The sequence below is a fragment of the Anas platyrhynchos genome, chromosome 1 (assembly GCF_047663525.1).
Source record: "Anas platyrhynchos isolate ZD024472 breed Pekin duck chromosome 1, IASCAAS_PekinDuck_T2T, whole genome shotgun sequence".
Lineage (NCBI taxonomy): Eukaryota > Metazoa > Chordata > Aves > Anseriformes > Anatidae > Anas > Anas platyrhynchos.
Window position 1 is genome coordinate 90,256,389 of NC_092587.1, and position 8,088 is coordinate 90,264,476.

An 8,088-nucleotide genomic window follows, 5' to 3' on the forward strand; every position below is an offset into this window, starting at 1 on the left:
TGCTACACAACATTATTGCACATCTTATTTAAGATTCAAATTAGCGTTCTTCATTATTCTTACTTGTTAAAGGTAGGCATTTCAAGAACAGGAACTTTCCTTACTAGAAGGGTCTGTATGGCTTTTTATGTACTACAGATGATGCTTCCATGCATATGTTACAAAAACAAAGGGTTGAAGTTGTCTTCTGGGAAAAGTAAGAGTATCGTGTTTTTTTTTTGCATTGTTTTTTTGTTGCAGAAGGGTGGGTTTAAACATCTTTCCTCTCAAGTAAAAGCAAAAAAAATGCCTGTCACAAAATACGTATTTAATTTATAAAGCTCTTGTTCAGGTCACTTCTTCCTGCTTAGTTTACACTCATATTTAGACTGTTTGGAAAGCTCTTCTTATCTCTTGGCAGCAGTGCAGGGCTTCTGTGTATTAGAAAAATAACTTGTTTTCAAAGTTTTTTGTTCCATTATATGTATATTATTGAAGTGCTTACAATGCAGAGAAGGCTGCAATGCATTTTATTTCCTGATGTGATCAGAAAAGCAATTCAAATAGCCAAAAAGCTCAAAGAATAAAAAGTTCCTAGTAAAGAGGGCAAGTTTGTGCACTAAAATTGTTTTATCTGATTTAGCATCAGTTTATCTTTTTGCCCAAACCCCACATAACTTTCCTTTTTGTTTTTATAGCTGCTCTAGAAATGTGTCATATTTCCCTTAGTTTTACCTATTACATTTTGTGTTGCATGTTGGTTAGAAGTTTTATACAGTGGTTTATAGATTAAAATCACTTGAAATGTTTTTTTTTTTTCTTTTTTTTTTTTTTCTGATGATGTATATTTGGCGGGGATTGATCTGCGCAAGTGGCACAAGCCTGGCATGAGACCTACTGCTGAAACTCGGTGTTTCCCTCTTGTCAGCACAGCGGTCCTGACACGTATGAAAGCTTTATACGTAACAGAGGTTTCTTTCTTGGAGGGCTTTTAAAGGCCAGATGGCCAATGGAAAATGCTGAAGCCATTTCATTTTAAAAAAGCAATGTGAAAAGCAGAGGAGATGCAGTGTGCTCATGGCTTCTCTAGCTTACAAACAGTTTTTACTCCAAGTAATGGAAGAAGTCCTGCAGTGCCCGGCTGCATGCCTGCTCCGTGCCAGGACAAGAGGTGTGGTTGCAGGGTCACGGGAGAGGGAAGGAGCTGCTGCACAGCACAGACCTGAGAGCTGCTGGGGTGGCTTCAGGGCCAGGATGGAGGCGATGGGGGCACTGCTGTTGAGTTGCCTTGGGGTTACGTTGCAGCCAAGATCGACAGATGTGAAACAAGTCAGCAGGGTGCATTGCCCTGTGCACTGATTTCCTGTGTGCACAGCCAGTAATGCCCTGCTTGACTTGGAAAAATCCCTCACCTGCAGGTTCACGGACGCTGTAAGAGAGTATGCTGAGGCAGGATTGCAAAGCGTTTGCACTGTTTTTCTGTTCCCCTTCTTGTTTGATGCTGACCACTGAAGGAAGCAGGGTATGATGCCGTGTCCTGTGGTGTGATTTAGGGTGCTGCTCTTATGTGAGGTTGTTCCTCTAAACAGAAGCAAGTTCAAGCCCCAGCCTGCTGCTGGCAATGCCACCTGACAGCCACTAAGTGGGTGACAGGGCAGTGGCAAAGTAGCTTCCCCTGTGTTTTGCTCTGGAAACTGAAAGCAAAGCGTACTGCCATTGTATCCCACCTGCTCTCTTAGCCAAAAAAGGAGCAGAGGGGCTGTAAAGCTTAAGATGTTTTTCAGTGTGGGGTGAGATCAAGCAATGGACATGCTTAAGGATCCAGTGGGAGTGAGGAATAGGAAAGAGGGGAAGCAAAGAGGATAGGAAGGAGGGAAAAGAAGGATATCATGCGAAGGTCTTGTCCTTTGACACTAGGGAGATGACCAATTCCCTGACTTCGCTAATGTGAACGTTTTAAAAGGCAATGCTAATTGTGTGGGATGGAGTCACTGCTTGGATATAACACTCTGAAATATATATATATATATCTCCACATGCAACAAAATGGAACAATTCTTCTCACCCAGGCTGCTTTTTCTCTACTCTACCTCCCGTAGCACTCGTTTGTTAGGTGTAGGCATTGCTGCAAGCCTTTCTGCCTGCAGCTTGTTTACACAGCCACGTATACTAGGCTTTCACGTGTACGTAGACATGGCAGATAACAGAGGTGGGAACTTTCTAAAATAGAACCAAAACATTTATAACCAGAGTAAGGAGCAGTCTGCAGACAGGCTTTCATCATGTGTCATGTGCTGCTCTGTGACTCAGAGAAGGTGAATAACTTGCCTCACATGACACAAGTGCCTGGCACTGAAGGGACTGGAACCTGCATGGCCGAGAGTGAGCCTGGAGCCCTGCAATGCCAGGCAGATCAGTAGGAGGCTCACCGGGAATGGCAAAGAGCTGAGACCTTAGGGTTTTTGATCCAGTTGAAATGGGTCTTGTGTTCATCCTGTGGTTTAACACTGCATCCTGAGTTAGCAAGATTTTGGATAATTTCCAACACATTCACTTTCCTATTTACAACACAAGACCAATGTGTTTGAAATGAGGGAAATGTTTCGTTATCTCCCTGAATCTGGACCTGAGTCTCACATGAAATGTTAACAACAGTGCTAGTCACCCAGATCTGAGCTCTCTTGTTGAGTAACCTAGCCCTGGCAGTGCCCCTCAGAACTTAGCAGCGATGAAAATGCTGTCCAAGTTACTGCATCCTCCTTCACTGTTGGTTTTACTAGCGTCTGGTGGGCATATTACATACTTTTTGAGGGATGAAATAAGCTGGTGTGCTTTCTGGTTCTGTCATGGAGAACTGCACAGGAATCTCTGCCTGGAGTGGAGCAGAGGGAGGCTGTGGGAGGCTGATAGAGAATTAAATGTTTGAGTTGTTTTGTATGAGCCTCACATGCGGATTGAGCACATACTAAACCCAAGTGAAAGTACGCCACGCACTGCCCCGCGTCCCAGCTCTGTCAGCTAGTATGGGCTTAACAGATTAGTGAATCGTTAATGCATGGAGCCAGAAGAGGGTTTTGAGGCCCTGAAAAAGAGCCGGGGAGGACTCTCAGATGAAAAATATGAGCCACAATGTAGTAGTCTTAAAGCTGATGCTCATTCGTTTTCTTCTAATTCCAGAGTAGCTGCGTCTTGAAAATGAATGGCACAAACACCACTGGATGAACCTCTTTCATTTGGAGCTCAGTTTAGAATGAAGTTCAGTTGATAATATAGATGTTGATAACTTTCTGGTAGACTGTCCTTCTGAGGATGATTTTTTTTTCCACGCTAAACGTTCTGTTAAATCTTTATTTTTTCCCCACCTGTATCACAAAAGCATATGGAGGAGTAAACTGTAATGGAATAGAAGAGCCCATCTCAAATCTCTTTTTCCTGCAATGGGGAAAAACGTGTCAGACTGTGTGATCTCACAGCAGGTCCATACTATGGCTGTCTGCATTCCTCGCTTCAGCCATCCATTAAAGATTTTGTCTGGCCTCTCCACTTGCTGTTCTCTCCTTTCCCTGGCTGGCCCTGAAAATAGACAAGTGTTTGTCACCTGCTGCCCTCATGCTTGGGCCTTCTGCACATCTGCATGAGCCTGGTTTTTGTTTTTGTGTTTTGTTTATTTATTTATTTAGGTCCAGCTTGATAAAGGGCTCTTCTTTTTCACTTTGTCTAAATATCTATCACTGTTTTTTCTTTTTTTTTTGCAATGATGGGGACTAGGTATGTGACAAGCACTACTGCTCTGCCACAGCAGGGCAGCTTGCTCTGAAGGATCTCCCAAAAGAGCTTCAAGGTGGGACTTGCTTATTTGGAGCTCAACACGTGGGAGGCATCACAAAAGCACCTGAAGTAAAAAGCAGAAGAACCAGGACACGCTGAAACTTTTTTTTTTTTCTTTTTTTTTTTCCTCACCATCCTGCACTCAGTTCTTTCCACTCCTTCCTGCCCTCTGTTTTTCCCTGGGACAGGTGAGTCACGCTTTCCAGTCCTGTCTGCCCTTTTTCTCTGCCTGAATCAGATTCTCTCAGGGAATTGTCACTTGCCACTGGTAAGGCAGGTATTTCTGTCTTAGCTGTTTCTTCCTTCTAATTTTTTTCTTCCCTTTCTGTTTCATCTTTATCGATATTTTTTGCCCTCTGTGCTTGTATTATTATTTGTTTTAGCTCTCTTCTTTTTTCCTTCGCAGCAATAAGAAAAGCTAGAAATAAAAGATTATTTTTATAAGGAAAGATACTGTCTTAAAAATCTAATAAACAAATCAAGAACTCCAATAACAAGCAAACATTACAATTATTTTCATTGTTGTAAAATACATCCAACATACGTGTGTTTTCCAAAAATTTCATATCCACTCTTTGAAATGTACATTCTGAGCCAACAAATTTATTGCTAACATCCTGCTGTTCTTCTATCCTGATTCTTTTGTCCAACAAGTACTGCTACAAGTAGATATTTTGATTTCTGACTGAAATCATGACTCTTCCTGCTGTGGTACACATCAGCTGTTTGTCCATGGCTTTGTCACTCTGCCCTTCTGCGCCCCAGTTTCTATTTCTTGTCCCATTTGAATTTTCCTTTTCTTTGCAGCAAGGACCGCCTGTTTGTCCAGGTGAAAGGCAATCCTCCTAACGCTGACCTCTGCGTTTGCAGCTGATGATGAGTGTCTTCCGTGGCTTCAGGAGACAGAGCTCCCGAGCTGCCCTGGTTCAGCAGGCTGCCACGCCTGGGGAGAAAGGGTTGGAGAAGGTGGATGAGCAGAGCGATGCTCCATGTGCTGCTGCCATTGGTGGTGTAGGTCCATCCGTGCCCTCTCTTTGCAAAGAGGTGTCTTGGTACCCTGTGAAGGCACTGCGAGACCAGTCAGGTCTCCAACTGCAGCTCCAGGAGAGAGCTGGGTGAAGGTTGGCCTGGAGCACTGCCCTTCCACGCGTTATACGAGACTGAGGGCACCATGGCCCTTCAGCTACCAGTCAGCCAAATGCCAGCCCTGGCTGGAACAAAATCGCCTTATTTCAAAGAAAAGTATTATCTGTTGAACATGTTCCAGTGATATAATGCATCTGAGAACAGGAAGGTGGAGCCCACGCAGCATTTCCTGCCTGCAGGCGGAAGGTTTCAGAATGATCACCTTTGGGAAGGAGTTGTACGTCTTTCAGCTTGGTGAGGCAGGAGGAAGGTGGGGGTAGTGTCTGATGGTGGTTTTTATTCTTATTTTTTTTTTGAACACTGACATTCCAGTACAGCAGGCACTGGGGATGCACAGGGCAGAGGGATAAGTGGTTAAGTGTTTTTACCTTGTTGGTAATGGTGTGTGCTAACTGCTTGGGAAAGGTTCATGAAAAGCATTGAAGACAGGGAATGTTTGCCCTCAGATCTGGATGTCCTCCCCTTGCTTGCCCTGTTTAATAACCATGAGACATCCTGGCATGTGCCACTGGTGAAAGGAGTCAAAAAGCGAGGGTGAGTCATGTGGAGCCCCTGTCCTTTTAGAAAAATCCTGGAACTTCTCCCGTTCTGAAGGTTGGTGTATCTACTGAATCAAATGACTGTTTTACATCTGATGCATCTATGACTAAGTGAAATACTTTTTTATTGTTGTTTTTAATCAGGCTTCTGATTGTGTAGTTTGCACAGTGTAGGTGATGCTAGCTTCTGTGAAACTCATCCCAGCTTTTCCGAAGGCAAAATCCCACTGAAATCCAGGCAGTGTCCAAAGCGAGGTGTTTTTCTGAGCTCTGACTAATAAAAGCTGAAGCTGTTTATTGTTTGTTTGTCCTAAACCCACAGGACACTCTCTTGCTTTCTGTGTGACTGCTGCACAGGCACTCCTTGTCCAGATCACCCTGTAGTGCCGTGACAGGAAAGAGTTATAAAAACTCTTCTTGCGGATGTACCCGCAGTACTGCAAACAGAAGCTGGTCAGGGAAGAGAACCCAACTGTACCAGGAAAGAAATCCCGCAGGGCTGCACGCTGTGAATTTCTGTTCACCCTGTTGTCAAGACCTCTTTCACTGCGCTTGCCGTAAAGCTCGCATCAGCATTTTTCTAGCCCCTATTTGGCAGCATTACCCCAGCCTGGGGTTTCCTGCCAGCCTCTTTGGCAGGGGAATGTCCCTGACAGGGCTCACCCTGCCTGGGAAATTCCACCCTGCACAAAAAGTCCAGGGAGCCACTCTCACACCGCCCTCCTCCACCCTCCCGCTTCCCCTCACATGTCATAACATTCCCCCCAGCCCTCCCCAGTCAGCTGCGGCCAAAAGATAAATGGTGCCTGAGCCGCTGCCATAAAAACCAACCCCGTGGGCACCCAGCCTGGAGGTGCAATAAACTTGGGACAACTTGGGGTGTCTTTTTTTTTTTTTTTTTTTTTTTTTTTTCTGTTTCATGACCAGAAAGCCAGAGTAAGCAGGACATTTGTGAAGGGGGAGGGAAAAAAAAAAGTTTCCCTGCTGCTGCTTCTCTGTTTCATACCGTTAAACCTCAGAGGAACTTTTCAGTCATTCACACAGATGGGGCCATAAGGGACGATCAGTTGCCAGTGGGGTGCAAGGAGCTGCCTTGTTTTCTATAGAGCTAACTCTAACTTCGCTCGTCAGACATGAAGGTACACTATTACTCTACTTGCCTTATTCTTTAAAAAATGTAATTATTGGAACTATATGGGTTTCTTTTTATTGTTTTCACTCCTAGTAACCTTGCAAGCGGCTTGTGCTCTGTCTGCTGATGTGTGCTTTGGGGTTGGGTGCGGAAGAATGGCTGGTTTTTGGGAAGGTAACAGGCAATAAGCATGAGGGGAGAAACCACAAGGAGTGGTGAGATTGCTGAAAGCCCACAATGGAGCTAGGGATGAAATGCAAGTGGGACTAGCTACAGGTTTTATCTCTAACCAACCTGGATGTTTTGGGCGATTCTCTCTGAAATAAACTCTTTTTCATGAGATGGTTTAAAGCTCTGGAGAGTTAGGGTGGATGGGAAGCGAAGCTCTGAGGGCATTAAATAGAAGAAACATTCAGTGGAAGCAGGTGTTCTGCATATCTGGATTACAGTTTCTTTTCTGGCTGCTAAATGGTAATTTGGGGATAGCACAGCATCACCAGCACACCACCCTGCCCAGACTCAACGGGACAGGAGTAAAATTGTTGTGGTGCATTCAGAGGGTGACAGCACAGCAAAACGTGTATTAAAAATAGGGATCTATGCCTGCCTCCTTGTAATTTAGCAAAACTGTGGGAATGAAAAGAAGTTTAACGAACCCAAACTTCACTTCAGAATTTGTTACGCTAAGCGGTTCAATAAACCAAACCGTGAACTCCTTTTTACCCCGTGAGGGTTTCTCTGGCTTACCACGTGGGGCCGATTATCACAGCGTCCCCATCCGTTACCTGGGCCTGCACCTGCCGGGACGGGAGGCAGCTTGGCGCTACGCTTCTGGCACAGAACAGGACGTGGTCTGCGTTTCAGACTACCGTAATTTGGGGTATGGCTGTACCACAGCATCACATGAGGCTGGCGTATGGCATGTGGGTATTTTCAGCTGGGACGTTGTGGCTTGCCTGGAGGCACACAGGGAGCAGGGAAAGGGCCGTACCCTGGACACTCCGTCAGCCAGTCTGGGGGCAAACGTCACCTAGGGACATGGGGAATAGGGCCGTGTTCCTGCTCCAAGTTACACTCTGGTATCAGCTTTGATCCTGGGGCAATCGATTTCTTTTTGGCTGCCTTTTATTGACTTTCTTTATGGAAAGCCACGTGTTTCGCTTTGCGTTTAATGGAAGTCGAAAGGAGGAGGGTGCGTGTGTGTGTGGGAAATGCCCTTGGGTGCCTGGGGCTGGCCACTGGCGAAGCTCTGGGCTGCTTTGGGCCCTGGAGCAGCCTGGCCCTGCATGCTGCTTTCCTGGCACATCCCTCCTGTCCCTGGCCTCCTGGAGCAGCAGGGTGGCACGGGTGGCCCCAGCCCTCCTGTCTGCTCTGGGCTGGGCCTCGCTGCTAGCCCAGGATATAGGGAGCAGCAAAATTCAGGTCTGATGATGCTGCCAAAAAAACTGGGCCTGATTTTTGCCT